The 17,294-nt window shown below is 30.8% G+C and overlaps 1 protein-coding gene across 2 annotated transcripts in view; it reads left to right on the forward strand.

The window, feature by feature from the left end:
* LOC126892035 (uncharacterized) overlaps positions 1-17,294 on the forward strand; it is a 573,784-nt gene that overhangs the window by 381 nt on the left and 556,109 nt on the right. For both annotated transcript variants that reach the window (XR_007700658.1, XM_050661457.1), the window contains exon 2: positions 13,890-14,135. The gene's annotated coding sequence lies outside the window, so the exon portion shown is untranslated. The remainder of the gene's footprint in view (positions 1-13,889; positions 14,136-17,294) is intronic.

The following is a 17,294-nucleotide window of genomic DNA, read 5'->3' on the forward strand; positions in this document are numbered from 1 at the left end:
TACATTATATCATGTTTGCTTATAACAACTAATTAAAATTGAGATCTTAAGCTTATTTTTATATTAGATTGTTCAATTTACTTAGTTTTAGAAACTTAGTCACTTTATCACATTTACTATAGTTCAGGGCACTTTTCAGATCACTTGGTAAATCACTTTGAAGTCGTTCCAGGTGATAGAGTGGGCAACTAACAATAATGTGTTCGATTGTCAGAGGAATATCACAAACATAGCACAGTTTTTGTTGTTCTTTCTTCATTAGGTACTGGTGGGTTAACCTGGTATGTCCTATTCTCAAGCGGTGTTGTATGACTTGATCTCGTCGTTTTTGTGGCATTATCCTTTTGGTGACAAATTTTGGTTGATGCGTTGTAGTTTGTTATCGTCAAGTTTTTTCCATCTTTTTTTTATTTATCGTTGGAAGGAGTATTTTCCTGTGATGCGTCAGTATCTTCAGAGGTGTCATCCTGAATACTAAAATCTTGGTTTATTTTACTAAGTAGTTTTTTCTTGATTCTTGTAATTCTGGATTTAATTGCTCTTTCGTTCAACATGGGATATATTTCAGTTAGCATATGCCCCAACCCGTGTATATTTTGTGTGTATTCTAGGACCAGTTCTACTGGGGTGGAAGAACCGTGAACGTCTTCTAAGAATGCTAGTAATTAGGTGTAATTTAGTACATATGGTGGTGATGCATCCTGGATAAATTGTTTGACTGGTTGTAATAATAACTCAATATTAGTAGTTTCTGAAGTGGATTTGTATAATTTAAAAATTTTTTTCTTCTTTTTAATTTGCACTGGTTTTGGTTTCGTTAATTCTGTTGCTATAGTTTCTGTAGGAGTGGAGCAAGTAGGGGATGAAACTTCCGAGTGAGATCAGTGCTGACTTGAGCATCCATTTCTTCTCGAGATTCGTCATTTACATGTGTAATTTGATTTTGTTCGGGGCCAGTAGATGGTATTTGTGGAAGAAAATTTTCCTCCGTTTGGGGCTTTTGAGTATTTTGTGGATAAGAGGGATTTGAGGTACAGTACGAGGAAACGTGACCAGTTTGGTGGCATTTGTAACAAGTTAGTTTATCGGAAAGAAAAATTCGGTACGAAATATTTTCAAAATCAATTAGGACGGAGTCGGGTAGAGTAGAATGCCTGTAGGTGCAAAGTAAACTTGTCTTCGAAAACTAAGTACATGGCTGTATTGCGGGTCTTGTATTCCAGCTCTAAGAAACGAAATCGGAGACATTAATTTAAAACCAAGGTTGATTAAAAACTGTTCGAATATGTTATGGGGTATAGATGGACATACTTGGGATAGAACTAATCTATTAGCGGGTGTAATTAGTTTACGTGCTTTGATTATATGTTTTCTAATTTTAATTTCACCATGTTGACTTAGAAAATCATCTACAACTTGTATGCTTGAAAGGTAGATGCATATTCTTCCGTTTGACATTTTGGATGAGAACAGTACATTTTTTGGATCGACTATAGTTCCTACTGCAATGGTGTACTCTTCTGTTCTTATTCCGTTAACTGCCGGTAAAATTATGGCCTGGTTTTTTGTTGGGAATTTTGTTAATGGTTGTTGCTTAGTGATGGTAGAATAAGTAATGTTTTGCTGATCGGGATTAATTGATGGATCCCTGTAGTCAGAAGTACCACCTGTCATTTTGTCAAATTTAATCTTCTATCTTTTTTAATTTTAAAATGAACTGTCATTTCAATAATTTTAATTTGGGTAGGTCCGACTCTGTTTATTTAAAAGTAAATAGTCGATCTAGCCATTAGCAAGATAATGACAATAGTTGAAAATAGTTTTTAAATAATTAATAAATACGAAATATAAATAATGTTCTTCGTATGTATATAAAAACAATGCTTCTAATCAAACTACTGCAAATTTGGAAACTGTACTTACAGCTATTAACAGATCACTGTACACTGCTTCTACATATTTCGGTTTATTATTTAAATTTACAATGTTTCTTCTGAAAACTATAAAAGTTGTGGAGCTCAAAGTATTTCGATTTTTTTACCTGAAATTTCCGGACCGGATCCTAAAACTAATATTTAATTCAACACAAACCATTGTGCGACATATATGCTGCGAGGCATAAGTGTGCATAAGTCAGAGATAAGAAAACTATGCTCATTTTCACAGTTGATTATTTTCTCGTGGACAGATTCCGCAAATGTTTTTTTCATTATTATAGGTTTTTCTTTAGTATTTACACAGTTGTGCAAAAGGCTTACTCAAACTTCTTTTTTGTACCTACTTATACCGGGTGGAAGAAAATTTTTTTGAAGTTATACTTCCTTAGGCGCGTTGTGAGTAAATTTATATGTGCGCGAATTCATCAAAAGTCTTGGTCCTGGGCGCAGCTGAAACATTATACGTGCTCTGATTGGGTAATTACAATGAACTGTCAATAAAATTGTTCAATATGTCGGTTATGAGTAAACAAATGTTGTGTATATCAGTTTTTATTGTTATGAGGGCAGAAAAAAAGCAAGATTAAAATTGTAGTGACTTTTTAAATAGTTTTTAATAGCAACAGGTACGTAATACTAAATGTTTCAGTATCGTAATAAAAATATTGTAATATGTAACTATGTAATAAAAAATTACATATTTACCTACCTGCCTATTTGGAAAATGTAAAATAAACCTACCTAGTATGTAATGCTTTAATTTACATAATTTGATTACCAACAAAATGTCTACCAATATTTATCTAATATTGTTTTCTTACTCTCTGTTTTGTTGTCTTTTAATATTAGTCCAGGGGGCATCTGTTTTGAGATGGACGTTGAGAGGGGACTTAATTTTTTTTGCATAAATTGCTTGAAAATAACTCAAATAATAATATTTGAGTTATCCTCCCACTAAAAATCGTCCGGAACATTGTTTAAATAATCAAAATGTCAAGATATGAAGGAAAAATTTGGTTTTTTATTGGTTTAGTTCCTAGTCGCAGAATTATGCAGAATTTTGTACTTTTGGAATGCATCTTTACAAATTGTTAATTATTTCAAGTATATTTTCACTATTTATGCATTAACAGATTTAAAGCATTTATTGTTAATAAATGTTAATTTAAGTTATATCTTACATTACTACATACTTAAAAAAGAAGAATCTGCTTTACAGCGCTAAAATTGATAAACTATAAAACGTTTTACAGCGTTTTCAATATACGAGTTCTTTTTCACGTTCTCTGCCGGCCAAAATAACCCCGGACATGGCCCACTTGTTCCTGAGTTGTGAACCAGAATACATCCAGTCTGATCCTCATACCTGCGTATCAGGATTCTACGATAGTATGAGAAGACAACTGTAAACATGAAAATCCCTAAATAGGGACCCCTTTTTTCGCCTCATGACCACGTTTTCAGCATTTGGAACCACTGTGCGACGTCAGAAATTTTTTTAAATAAACATTAATTTTTGGTGCTACGCGCAGGACAGCGGTGTTCGATTCACACAAGTTGATTTCCACCAAAATTTCTTCTAATCTTCATCTAATATATTCTTTTCTTACTCTATATTTTGGTGTATTTTAATATTTTAATTCCACAAAAATCAAACTAATTTTATTATTGTTTGTGAAATATTGTTTAAACAATTGCATATTTTTAAAAATAATAAAATTTATTCTCTAAGTTAAAATATATGAACAAAGAAAGTTTTTGCTAAAAAAGTGTTATTTCAAAGAATAGAGTATGTGTTTTTATTTTGCAATAAACAAATTTATTTATTTATATCGAAATGTAATAAAAATTAAAATGTATCAATCATTATCAAAGGTCATTGGAATGCCCAATCATAGCAAACTATCCGCTGTCCTGCGCGTAGCACCAATAATTAATGTTTATTTAAAAAAAATCCTGACGCCGCGTGGTAGTTAATCGATTTTAATTTTTCAAATTGCAAATGAAAGGTACAATATACTTCTATTCGCAAAAAAAAATTCAACTTGCTCTCTTCTTTATTTTCAACATGTAACATTTATTTATGTAACATTTTGAAAAAATGAATTTTTTCTGCGAAAGCTGGACTGCAAAATTTATTTTGCAAAATCTGTTGAACCGATCTTAATGAAATTTACAGTATTGTTTTACTGTATCATATAGTTTTTCTGGGTGAAACATGAGGGTCCTATGTGTAGCATAAATGGTTGAAAAACGTTTTTGTATGTTTTTTTCGCAATTATTGCTATTTTGCAACAAGAGTGAATGTTTTTTAAATTTTCAACCAATTCTACATTATAGGAAATTTAATTACGCAACTTTTATGTCAGTACAACTTTTCTCGGAAATGAATACTTTTAAAGTTATAATCAAAAAACGAAAAAAAAATCGAAATTTTCCTTCATTTTTTGACATTTTGATTATTTAAACAATGTTCCGGACCTTTTTGAGAGGGAGGAGGACTCAAATATTATTATTTGAGTTATTTTCAAGCAATTCCTGCAAAAAAATTTGAGTCATCTCTCAACGTCAAAATGTGCTAATATTTTTACAGATGCGCCCTGGTCTATATTTAAATTCCATAAAGCATTGAAAATTTTACAAGAAGAACACTGTAACTCATAGTCGCCAAAGATGTTAGTTACAACGTTATTCTATGTAGGGGTCGATGTCACGGCCAATGAGTGAGAGCGTGTTTTGGACTGCCTGCTATAATTTGAATTTTCTTTCGATTTTAATCCTTTTTAGGGGCCAAACTAAGGACATAAACAACTTTTTTCTTTGGTATATTTTTTAAATTATGTTCTGTTGTGATTTATAACATTTTTTTCGAATTTAAAATTTTATGCAAGTTTCCTATTCAAAACAGATCCCGCCTCGACTATATCGTAATAGCATATGAAGTATACTACAAAATTTAAATTTAACGTTTAATGTATGTGGGTGAAGTTATTTCCCTGGTTTATTGTCGAAATATGTAGGTTTATAGCCTGTGGTTTTGAATTATAGCTCTTGTATCGATTCTGAAGTCTAGGTCGTCAAAACGTCATACATTTACTCGAAACTGTTAACATAAATCAGGACAACATTTATTAACACTGATACGACACGTAAAATTTCAATAGATTGGAATTATCTGTCATTATAATGATGTCTTCGTGTTTCCAGCTTCGATATCAAATTTAACAGTAGCCCTATGATAGAAAATACACCTACTGTCCATTCACTCACGATAAAATATTGCAAAACCTCTTAGTTTTAAAGAACCGCTTGGATTGATTTGAAATTTGACAGGGACGTAGCTTATTACATGTCAAAGAAAAAAAGTGATATAGTGATATTGTGATGATGTGTGCTTTTTCCCTGTGGGTGAGTTTCACCCTTAATCTGGGCTGATTACCGGAGAATAGGCCATTTTTGGGAAAAGTTATTTACCAGCAATTTTATTGTTGGAATCGATCCTTATGATTGTACATATTAATAATATAGGTATGCAAAGTCCGCAGATAGTGTGCTACTTTTTTTATAAACAAAATGGCGCCCGAAAATCTTGTTTTTTTCAATTTTTGCTCTATAACCCCAAAGATTTTAACTCTACACCAAAAACACTCAAATAAAAATTCACCGCAATTAAATTCTGCATAGAGACTTGTTTTTCCGATTTACTTCGACGAAAGCTTTCCCCGGAAAAAGCGGGTTTTTCCAACAAAATCTTTAATTTTCAACTAAAGTTTTAGATAAGTAATTTTTAATCAATAATTAAATAACTTGGTAATGCAAAAGCCCCTTTCATATAGATTATAATTCCAGAAGCCGATGGAAATTGAATAAACTGTTTAGCAACAATTGAATTGTTAATTATAAATTTACGGTCACTATAATAACGAAAATTATTATGATGCTCAAGAATGGCTTTGATTTTTTCATAAAAAGACACTATACCTATCTAATATACTTTACAGAATTGAAATTGGACAATTTAAGCGGCCTCAGGAATATTTTAAAATTATAAACAATTTCTTGGCTTATAAACAAATAGAATATCTCGGGAAATAATAAACTAAATTATATCGTAAAAACGGTATTTGAAAGACAGCGGCAAAACGCTTCTTTTAAAAGAAAAACGTTTAATTATGACGAGTAGTTCCTGAGATATAACCAGTCAAATTTGACCGGAATTTACGGCAAAGATATAAACAACAGGATCATAATTTTTAAACCATCACCTTTTTATTTTTGTCCTCTTTCTCCCCACCAATTTTCATGTCCTTAAAATACTCATAACATATATTATTATAATAAAAACTATCGAAAAAACGTGTGAAAATTGCCAAAAATAGCAAAATTGTTTGAAAATTATGATCCTATTGTTTATATCATTGCAGTAAATTCCTGTCAATTTTGACCGGTTGTATCTCAGGAACCACTCGTCATAATTAAACGTTTTTTCTTTTAAAAGAAGCGTCCTGCTGCTGTTTTTCGAATACCGTTTTCACGATTTAATTTAGTTTAATACTTACCGAGATATTCTATTTGTTTATAAGCCAAAAAATTGAGTATAATTTTAAAATATTCCTGAGGCCGCTTAAATAGTCCAATTTAAATTCTGTAAAGTACATTGGATAGTTGTAGTGTCTTTTTATGAAAGAATTATAGCTTTTCTTATGCATCATAAATATTGTCGTTATTATAGCGACCGTAAATTTTTAATTAACAATTCAATTGTTGCTAAACTGTTCATTCAATTTCCATCGGCTTCTGAAATTACAATCTATACAAAGAGGACTTTTTCACTACCAAGTTATTTAATTATTGATTAACAATTACTTATCTAAAATTTTTGTTGAAAATTAAAGATTTTGTTGGAAAAACCCGCTTTTTCCGGGAAAAGTTTTCGTCGAAGTGAATCGGGGAAAACAAGTCTCTATGGAGAATTGAATTGAGGTGAATTTTTATTTAGGTGTTTTTGGTGTAAAGTTAAAATCTTTGGAGTTATTGAGCAATAATAGAAAAAAACACGCTTTTCGGGCGCCATTTTGTTTATAAAAAAAGTAGCACACTATCTGCGCACTTTGCATACCTATATTATTAATACATACAATAATAAGATTCGATTCCAGCAATAAAATTGCTGGTAAATAACTTTTCCTTGTATTTTGCTAATTAGCCCAGAGTACCTTTCTCAGGGGTGAAAACACGTACGTTCAAATGAACTCGGGAATTAGATAAACTGACTAATTCTAAGCAACTTTAGCTCTGAAGAGTTTTTCCACTAAGTAAGTTTTTTCTAAGGCAAAGTAAATCTTTTTGAGTTATTTGCGAGTGAATATGTTCATTTTTCGACAAAAAAAAACACGATTTTATACGGTTTTTCGCACACTTTTATTTTGTGCATATACCGGGTGGAAGAAAGGAAATGTTTTCCTTATGTTAAGTTTAAGACACCCTGTAGAGAGGAGGGCTGGTATGCATTAAAGTAATATTTTCATGAATGACATGAATATAGGAGATACGAAGAATCTAGCCAACAATATAATTGCATAGAAGAAGTGGATAAGAAGCGGGACCCTACATCCGACGCCCTGAAGGGCACTAAGGATTATGAGAGAGAAGAATTTCCCTACGTAACAGGAATTTTGTTTGAATAGTGCAGCCGATATGTGAAACAATTGTGCATTTAATGGTAGAAGTATATAATTTGGACAACATATACTACACAGATAAAGGTTTAAATTTAGACACGAAGCCATCTCAGATTTGGCCTTTTACCAAAATGGCGGGCATTCAAAATGGCGACCATACATATGTGACTAACAGCACGATAACTTTTGAACGAGGCGTCAGATTTCAACCGAATTTGGTATATAGGTTTCTTTTTTGATGTATAAGATCGAAGTCTTGAGCGGGAAGAATCGCTTTACCAAAAGTTGTGTTTTTCCTGGTTTTTATGTAAAAATATATTGTTTTTTTTTTTCAATTCTTTCACCCTGTATGTAATAATTTTTCAAAAATTTAAAACTGTCATTGAATAGAGCGTAAAAATATTTTTTAGGAAACATTTTGAACTTTTTAGTTATGTAAATTACCATGTAATAAATATATATCTAAATTCGGGTTCAAAACGTCCTCCGACGTTGTCCGATGCCTTGTTGCCAATATCTTTTATCATTGCAGTTTTCATCTTCTAATCCTATTACACTCATTGATCGTCTTACTCCCTGTATCCATGTCGTTCTTGGCCTTCCTCTTTTTCTGTTTTCTGTAGGTATCCATTTCATAATTTTCTTTGGCAGTCTCTCCTCCCCCATTCTCTGAATATGTCCGTACCACGTTAATTGTTTCTTCTCAATGCATTCTACAACTGTTTCCTGTAAATTCATTCTTCGCTTTACTTCCTCATTTCTAACCCGGTCCAATCTCGATGTTCTACTTGCTCTTCTTAGGGCGTCCATCTCAGCAGCTTCTATTTTTCGTTTTTGGTGTTCCTTTATTCTCCATGTTTCGGATCCGTATACCAATGTGCTCTTAATCATGGTGTTGTATATTCGCATTTTTTTTTGTTTCCCTATCTCGGTACTCCACAAAACTCCGTTCAATGATTTAATTATCGTTCTTGCTTTATTTATTCTGCTCTTAATTTCTGCATCGTCAGTACCTTCCTTGTTGAAATTAATGCACAAATACTTATATTTATCACAGCTAGTTATTTTCTGATTATTGTCCAATACCATATCAGTTGAATCCTCACCTAGGCATAAATATTGTGTTTTATTAAAATGAATAACTATTTTAAATTTCGTTGCAAAACGAAAACACAGCCGAACCATATTCTAGTCCAATCAGAGAGTGCTGCAAGCACCTCTACCGGTTTCGAAACTTATTAGTCTCTCATCAGGAGACACATATGCTGCTCTCTCTGATCCAATCAAAACAAACCACAGCGTGCAGTCCCGGATTGCAACGAACGAAATGGCATAGATGCCCTAGCGGCAACTGCTACCAAAAAGACTAAGTTTTCACTCTAATGGCATATAAAACATAATGGCATATGTTTTTTCTACATTCATCTGCAATCCCCATTTTTCGTATTCTTCCTTCAATTTGAGAGTCATATATTACAAATCTTCTTTATCGTTTGCACATATTACCTGATCGTCTGCAAACTGAAGGGTGTACATGCAGGTGTTGTCGTCGATTTGGATGCCCATTCCACTGCATTTTCGTTTCCATATTGTAAGGGCTTTGGCGACATAAATCTTTTACCGATATTTAATGGTCGCTTTGGCGACCATTTAATAAATGCGTAATGTATATTCACGTGTACCTGTGTTAAGCAGATTTGTGCAAATAAGAATTATTGTGCATTTATTGGTAGAAGCATAAAATTTGGACCACATATACTACACATATAAAGGTTCAAATTTAGATATAAGGCCATCTCAGTTTTTGTTCGTTTTACAAAAATGGCGGACATTCAAAATGGCGACTATACATATATGACAAATATCACGATAACTTTTGAACAAATAGTCCGATTTTAGCCAAATTTAGCATCAAGGTTCTTTTTTTGATACATAAGACCGAGGTCTTGAACCGGAAGAATCGGTTTTCCAGAAGTTGTGTTTTTACTGTTTTTTTTTTTGTAAAAATATGTTGTTTCTTTTTCAATCCTTTCACCCTGTATTCATTAATTTTTCAAAAAGGTAATACCGCTATTGAAAAGAGTGTAAAAATATTTTTTAGGAGACATTTTGAACTTTGTAGTTATGTTAACTACCATCTAATAAATGCATAACATATGTTCACATTACCTATGAGCGGCAGATTCATTTTGAATGCCTGTCATTTTTGTAAAAGACAAAATCTGAGATAACCTCATATTTAAATTTGAATCTTTGTATGTGTGGTAGAAATTATATGCTTCTACCATCAAATGCACAATAATTCTTGTATTATTTGCACGAATATAGTTACCTACATGTGAAGATACGTTATGCATTTATTAAATGGTAATTATAATTAATATAACTAAAGAGTTCAAGATACTTCCTTAAAAATATTTTTACGCTCTTTTTAACGCCGGTATTACCTTTTTGAAAAATTAATATATACAGGGTGAAAGAATTGAAAAAATAAACAACATATTTTTAAAAACACAACTTCTGGTAAACCGATTTTCCGGTTCAAGAGCTTGATATTGTACATAAAAAAGAACCTATATATTAAATTTGGTTGAAATCAGATTTTTCGTTCAAAAGTTATCGTTCTATTAGTCGCATATGTATAGTCGCCATTTTGAATGCCCACCATTTTTGTAAAAGGCAAAATCTGAGATGGCCTCATATCTAAATTTGAACCTTTGTATGTGTAGTATAAGTGGTCCAAATTATATGCTTCTACCATTAAACGCACAATAATTCTTATAATATTTGCACGAATCTGCCGCACATAGGTACATGTTAAGATATGTTATGCATTTATTACAAGGTAATTAACATAACTAAACAGTTCATAATAGTTCCTAAAAATATTTTTACGCTCTTTTCAATGCTGGTATTACCTTTTTGAAAAATTAATATATACAGGGTGAAAGAATTGAAAAAACAACATATTTTTACATAAAAAATCAGGAAAAATACAACTTCTGGTAAACCGATTCTTCCGGTTCAGGAGCTCGATCTTTCACATCAAAAAAGAACCCATATACCAAATTTGGTTGAAGTCAGACTTTTCGTTTAAAATTTATCGTGCTATTAGTCACATATGTATCCTCACCATTTTGAAAGCCCGCCATTTTGTAAAAGGTAAAATCTGAGATGGTCTCGTATCTAATTTTGCTTCTATCATTAAATGTACAATTCTTATAATATTTGCACGAATCTGCCGCACTATGAACAGGTTATTCTTTCGCACCTTATAATAGGAAATAATTTCATCTTAATACATGATTAAATCTTAATACATGACGCAAGGCATTTAAACCGGGAACAGTCGCGCTCTTTTCTGTCACGCAATCGGTCGCGCGTTAGATTCTATCTATCAATACGAATTTAAATACGAATTTACAAAAAATTCTTACTCTATAGTGTTTTTATTTACTTGTTATGTTATAAATATTATTGCTAACAATTATTAAAGCTAATTGGTTCTCACCAAAGCCATAAATTCCACACAAAGAAGAAGAAGAAAAAAATAAGAAAAAAAAAATAAACCTTCGCATTACGAGTGGTAATGCACTTCCCTTTCTCGAGGCACTTACCGAGTAGAAAGTAATGTTGCAAAGTTGTTCATCAAGTAATCACGAAAAAGAATAAAATGTTAGATTTTTTCTAACGCCGCGACTGCTCGCGGGTTAATAAGCGTTAGCATGTGAACGACCTGAATAAAATATTAGTTCAGAGAAATAAGGAAAAAAAATATCCTGTTGGTGACACAACCCTCTCCAGGCCGAAAACAAATGTTTTGAGTAGTATGGACATCTATAATAATAACCTATATGTTTCCTGCAGCCGATTTTGATGATATACATAGTTATAAACAAATGAAGATCAAAAAACGGTAAATTTTCGCTTTTTTCGTCTATTACCAAAAAGTTGAGCATTTTAAACAAATTTGAGAGTAAGAAACTCATAAATCGTATAAAAAACTTTAATATGGCGTTCACTGAATATGTATATCCTTATTGGTTGCTTAGAAAATGGCAAAATAAATCATAAATTTTGAGTTTTTATAAATATTCATATCTTATGTAAAAATTAACTTGAATCTTCTTATTACACGGAGTGCTGAGACTTCTTGTGCTTAAATTATATTTTAAATTTCAAAGCAATTGGTCAAATAGTTTAAAAGTTATTTAATTTGTTTATCCCAAATTAATTTTTTTTGGAAAAATATAAGTCAGAAAATGATGAAGTTACAGTAATACTTTGGATAGTTTATGAAAGAATAAGATTTACACTATTAATTTAATTAAAGAAAAATGCCAAAAATAATTCTAAGTATTGCAAAAATTATTTTGCAAGAACATAAGAATTAAAAAAAAGTGGGGGGCTAACTTCGTCCCTAATTGTCCTAGGACAATTATTTTTCTTTCTAAATGTGTATAAAAATTCAGTCTTTCTAAATATAAAGAAATAATTTTTCTACCGGGAACGGTTAAAAAGTTATTCTAATTGTTTATAAGTAAGCAAAAAATCGACATGTTTTTGCAAAATAATTTTACACTGTTTAAAATTACTTTTTGTCATTTTTTAAATTAAGTTATATAAATAATATATTTATACTATTTATATTTATAAATAGTATAAATGTTCTTCTTTCATAAACTGTCCGACGTATTATTACTGTAACATCATAATTTTCTGACTTATAGTGTTGCAAAAAAAAATGAATTTGGGATAAACAAATTAAATTACTTTTAAACGATTTGAACAATTGCTTTGAAATTTAAATATAATTTAACACACTATGTAACACACAGCTGAATGTGGCTGAATTTTTATGTTTGTGCATCACAGTGTTGCCATGCTGTTTTCTATATATTTCTTTCATAATTTCAATCAATGTTAAATGTACCTACAAGAATAATAGAATAATAACGTTTACTTATCCGTCATTATACTAGGTAAAATGACAAATTAGGTGTCAAATGAAAGCTTATAATCCAAGGATAGTACTAAATGTGAGAAATTAGACCTAGATTGTCTGTCCCTCAAAAATAAGCGTTATATTGGGGATTTCTAAAGTTGGCATTAAAAGTTGCACAATTTTTTTTTCTATAAAACATTTTGATCTAAAACTTACCAGAAAACTTCTTTGTACTCTTTACTTTAAAATGAACGTGATTGAGAAGCTAAATTTTAAACTTCGTCACACAACTTTTGCTATTAAACTTTGCAATGCACAAATCCGCACCTTTTTCTTTGAAAAATTCATAACCTTTATGATAATAAGAATAAAACTTGAGGCAGATATCTTTATCTTCAAAAATGTTGCAGCTATATAGTGTAAAAATTTCAGAAAAAATTTTTAAAATGGAACAGAGTTGTAGCGAGGTAAACGCAAAAAAAACGTGATTTCTTTTTTTTTTATTTTAAGGTTAAAATTGCGATTTTGACAATGTTCCCCCACATAAAATTCAAAATAAACTTCATTTTCGTTTTCAGTACCCTCGAAAATATAAAGTATGAATAAAATTAGCCATTCATCCCTCTGTGGTCAGTATCTCGAAAACTAACCGCTTTTTTGAGGGTGTCACGCTCGTGTATAATATCACAAAAATTGTAACGTGATAATATGAAAAAATAGAGGATACGGCAACGATGTCACAAGTGATGGTCGGATCGAACGCCAAAATCTACACAGACATATTAGGGTGCTTTAATTTCCAAGATGTCCGAAGTCTCAGCATTCCGTGTAATCAGAAGGTTCTAACTTAATTTTTACATAAGTTATGAACATTTATAAAATCTCAAAATTTATTATTTATTTTGCAATTTTCTAAGCAACAAATAAGGATAGACATATTCAGCGACCGCCATATTAAAGTTGTTTATACGATTTATGAGTTTCTTACTCTCAAATTTGTTTAAAATGCTTAACTTTTTGGTAATAGACGAAAAACGAAAATTTAGCGTTTTTTGATATTTATTTGTTTATAAGTATGTATATCATCAAAATCGGCTGCAGGAAACATATAGGTTAATAATATAGATGTCCATACTACTCAAAAAATTTGGTTTCGGCCTGGAGGGGGGTGTGTCAGGACAAAAATCTTATTTCTCTGGACTATATAGGTATGTAGCTGTAATCGCGCGTTGTCAAAACGCGCTTTAAGCGCTTGTCATGTGAACGTATCATAAGTAAACTTTTATTGCAGCTAAACTTTGTGTAATATTGTTTATTCTTTTTTAGATCCGTACGGAATGAAATTCTCCTAAATCTATGGTTTTATATGGGCAGATTATTGATAGAGCAACAATAATGAAGTAGAGAACACTTGATATGCAACAGAACTATTTAACTTAGTTGCTGTAATTTTCTTAATACCTTTTATTCCTGCTAATTCAATGTGCGTGGGTAATCGTTAAATCGTTTAAAGAGTGTGACAAATTTAGTCGATTACCATAAGTTGGTGGAAGAGTTGGCTAATATATTTCTGTGAGTATTCAATACATATTAGAGTATGTTTAATAATAACACTATTAAAAAAATTAGTTGACCCTTAAGTACTAACACATTAAATTAATTACAATATTTTGAAACTGTTTCCTTGTTGTATGTCTAATTTAAGTATTATATTTATATAGGATTGAGCCACGACTAATGGAAGAATCAAAATTATATTTTGAATTAATTAATTAAATGTCTGACGTGTCGATTTACACCGGGGAAATCGTTTTCAAAAAAGATTATTCTAAAAATTCTGGGAATATTTTATAACCTGGTTTTATTAGGTTATAGACCAGGGCGCATCTGTAAAAATATTAGTACATTTGGACGTTGAGAGGTGACTCAAATTTTTTTGCAGAAATTGCTTGAAAATAAATCAAATAATGATATTTGAGTTATCCTCCCTCTCAAAAAGGTCCGGAACATTGTTTAAATAATCAAAATGTCAAAAAATTAAGGAAAAATTCGATTTTCTTCTTGGTTTTTTGATTATAACTTTAAAAGTATTCATTTCCGAGAAAAGTTGTACTGACATAAAAGTTGCGTAATTAAATTTCCTACAATGTAGAATTGGCTAAAAATTTAAGAAATAGTCACCCTTGTTGCAAAATAGCAATAATTGTGAAAAAAACATGCAAAAACAAGTATTCGCATTTTACGTTTTTCAACCATTTATGCTACACTTAGGACCTTCATATTTCACCCTGAAAAATTTTATGATACAGTAAAACAATACTGTAAATTTTATTAAGATCGGTTCAATAGATTTTGCAAAATAAATTTTGCAATCCAGCTTTCGTAAAAAAAAATTCATTTTTTCAAAATGTTACAGGACTGAAAATAAAGCAGATAGCAAGTTGAAAAAATTTTTACATATAGAAGTTACTGTACCTTTCATTTGCAATTTTGTAAAATTAAAATCGTTTAACACCACGGCCTCAGGAATTTTTTTAAATAAACATTAATTATTGGTGCTACGCGCAGGACAGCGGATAGGTTGCTCTGATTGGGCATTCCAATGACCTTTGATAATAATTGATCCATTTTAATTTTTATGACATTTCGATATAAATAAATAAACTTGTTTATTGCAAAATAAAAACACATACTCTATCCTTTGAAATAACACTTTTATTAGCAAAAACTTTCTTTGTTCATATATTTTAACTTAAATAATAAAAGTTTATTATTTTTAAACATATCCAATTGTTTAAACAATATTTCACAAACAATAATAAAATTAGTTTGATTTTTGTGGAATTAAAAAATTAAAATACAACAAAATATAGAGTAAGAAAATAATATATTAGATAAAGATTGGAAGAAATTTTGGTGGAAATCAACCTGTGTGAATCGAACACCGCTGTCCTGCGCGTAGCACCAAAAATTATTGTTTATTTCAAAAATTTTCTGACGCCGTGGTAATTAATCGATTTTAATTTTGAAAATTGCAAATGAAAGGTACAGTACACTTCTATAAGCAAAAAAAAATTCAACTTGCTATATGCTTTATTTTCAGTCCTGTAACATTTTGAAAAAATGAATTTTTTTTGCGAAAGCTTTGTTGCAAAATTTATTTTGCAAAATCTATTGAACCGATCTTAATGAAATTTACAGTATTGTTTTACTGTATCATGAAGTTTTTCTGGGTAAAATATGAAGGTCCTAAGTGTAGCATAAATGGTTGAAAAACGTAAAATGCGAATACTTGTTTTTGTATGTTTTTTTCGCAATTATTGCTATTTTGCATCTAGGGTAACTATTTTTTAAATTTTTAACCAATTCTATATTGTAGTAAATTGAATTACGCAACTTTCATGTCAGTACAACTTTTCTAGGAAATGAATACTTTTAAAGTTATAATCAAAAAACGAAAAAAAAATCGAATTTTTCCTTCAATTCTTGACATTTTGATTATTTAAACAATGTTCCGGACCTTTTTGAGAGGGAGGATAACTCAAATATTATTATTTGATTTATTTTCAAGCAATTTCTGCAAAAAAATTTGAGTCACCTCTCAACGTCCATCTCAGAACAGATCCGCCCTGGACTATTAGGTATGTATGTCGTTTTCAAAAAGTGACACGTGTGTTTTTTTAAAAAATTGTTTGAAAGTGATATTATTACCCTTAGGGATATCAAATTCCGACTGATTTTGTGTGTTAATTTGTTCACGTAATCTGTATCGTATGCGATTGTGTAGATTGATTTTTTTTTATTTTTTTACATGGTTGTGTATTGGTGTATTATGTGATTCTATGATATTTTCGATTATTTGTCCTTCAACGCCCTTTACTCCGCTATTGTTGGTATATTCCTGTTGTTGACGTCTTATTTTACTACTGGTAACCAAATCCTGCTGCATTCTGCTAAATGCTATACATTATTTTTTTGTTAAGTAGGATGAGGGCTGGTTCTTTGACTTTTTTTTTCTTCATGTCTGTTTCTTTCATTAATATTGATGTATCTTTCAATACTTGTACTCTGTACTCGTTGTCTTAGACATGTTTGCATATCTGGGATTTCTCTAAGTCTCTGTTCTTGATGTATGTCTCATGCTCGTTTAATCTGACTTTTAGTTATCTTGCAATTATTTCTCTCATGTAAAAATTGTTGTATTCACAGGGTATTTTATATATGCAGTTTGTACATCTTTCTTATGTGTTGTTGGGTTGTGTTTTCAACAGGAGAGATCTTAAAGTGTTGGTTATTTTGATGTTTACTAATTGTTTTGATGACTTGTTTCCTACTATTTTAAATTTTTCTGGTAAGCTCTTTACATGGTATTGTTGTCATCTTGTGTCTCTGGGGTACTTTTGGTGTTTTGTTGTTTCTTCTCTTCAATTTTTGTGTCTGAGAAAAAAATAGCTCCTAATACTTTTGCAATGAAATCTATTATTTAATAATTTTCTGCGAAATTAATTATTTTATTATTTTTAAACGATGAATCAGTTGCTCATGTGAGTCCATTTCAACAAGGTTAAAGAAATAAATAAAAGGCGTAAACAGAATCAATTTATTATACCTTGAACGACCGATTTCGAACACTAAACTTCGTTGTTCATCGTCAGGTGCCAGGTAAGATTTCTATATACACTCCTGGCCAAAAAAATCGGGGCACCTTAAAAATGGGTCATTTTTGATGTC

The sequence above is a fragment of the Diabrotica virgifera genome, chromosome 9, assembly GCF_917563875.1.
Source record: "Diabrotica virgifera virgifera chromosome 9, PGI_DIABVI_V3a".
Classification (NCBI taxonomy): Eukaryota; Metazoa; Arthropoda; class Insecta; order Coleoptera; family Chrysomelidae; genus Diabrotica; species Diabrotica virgifera.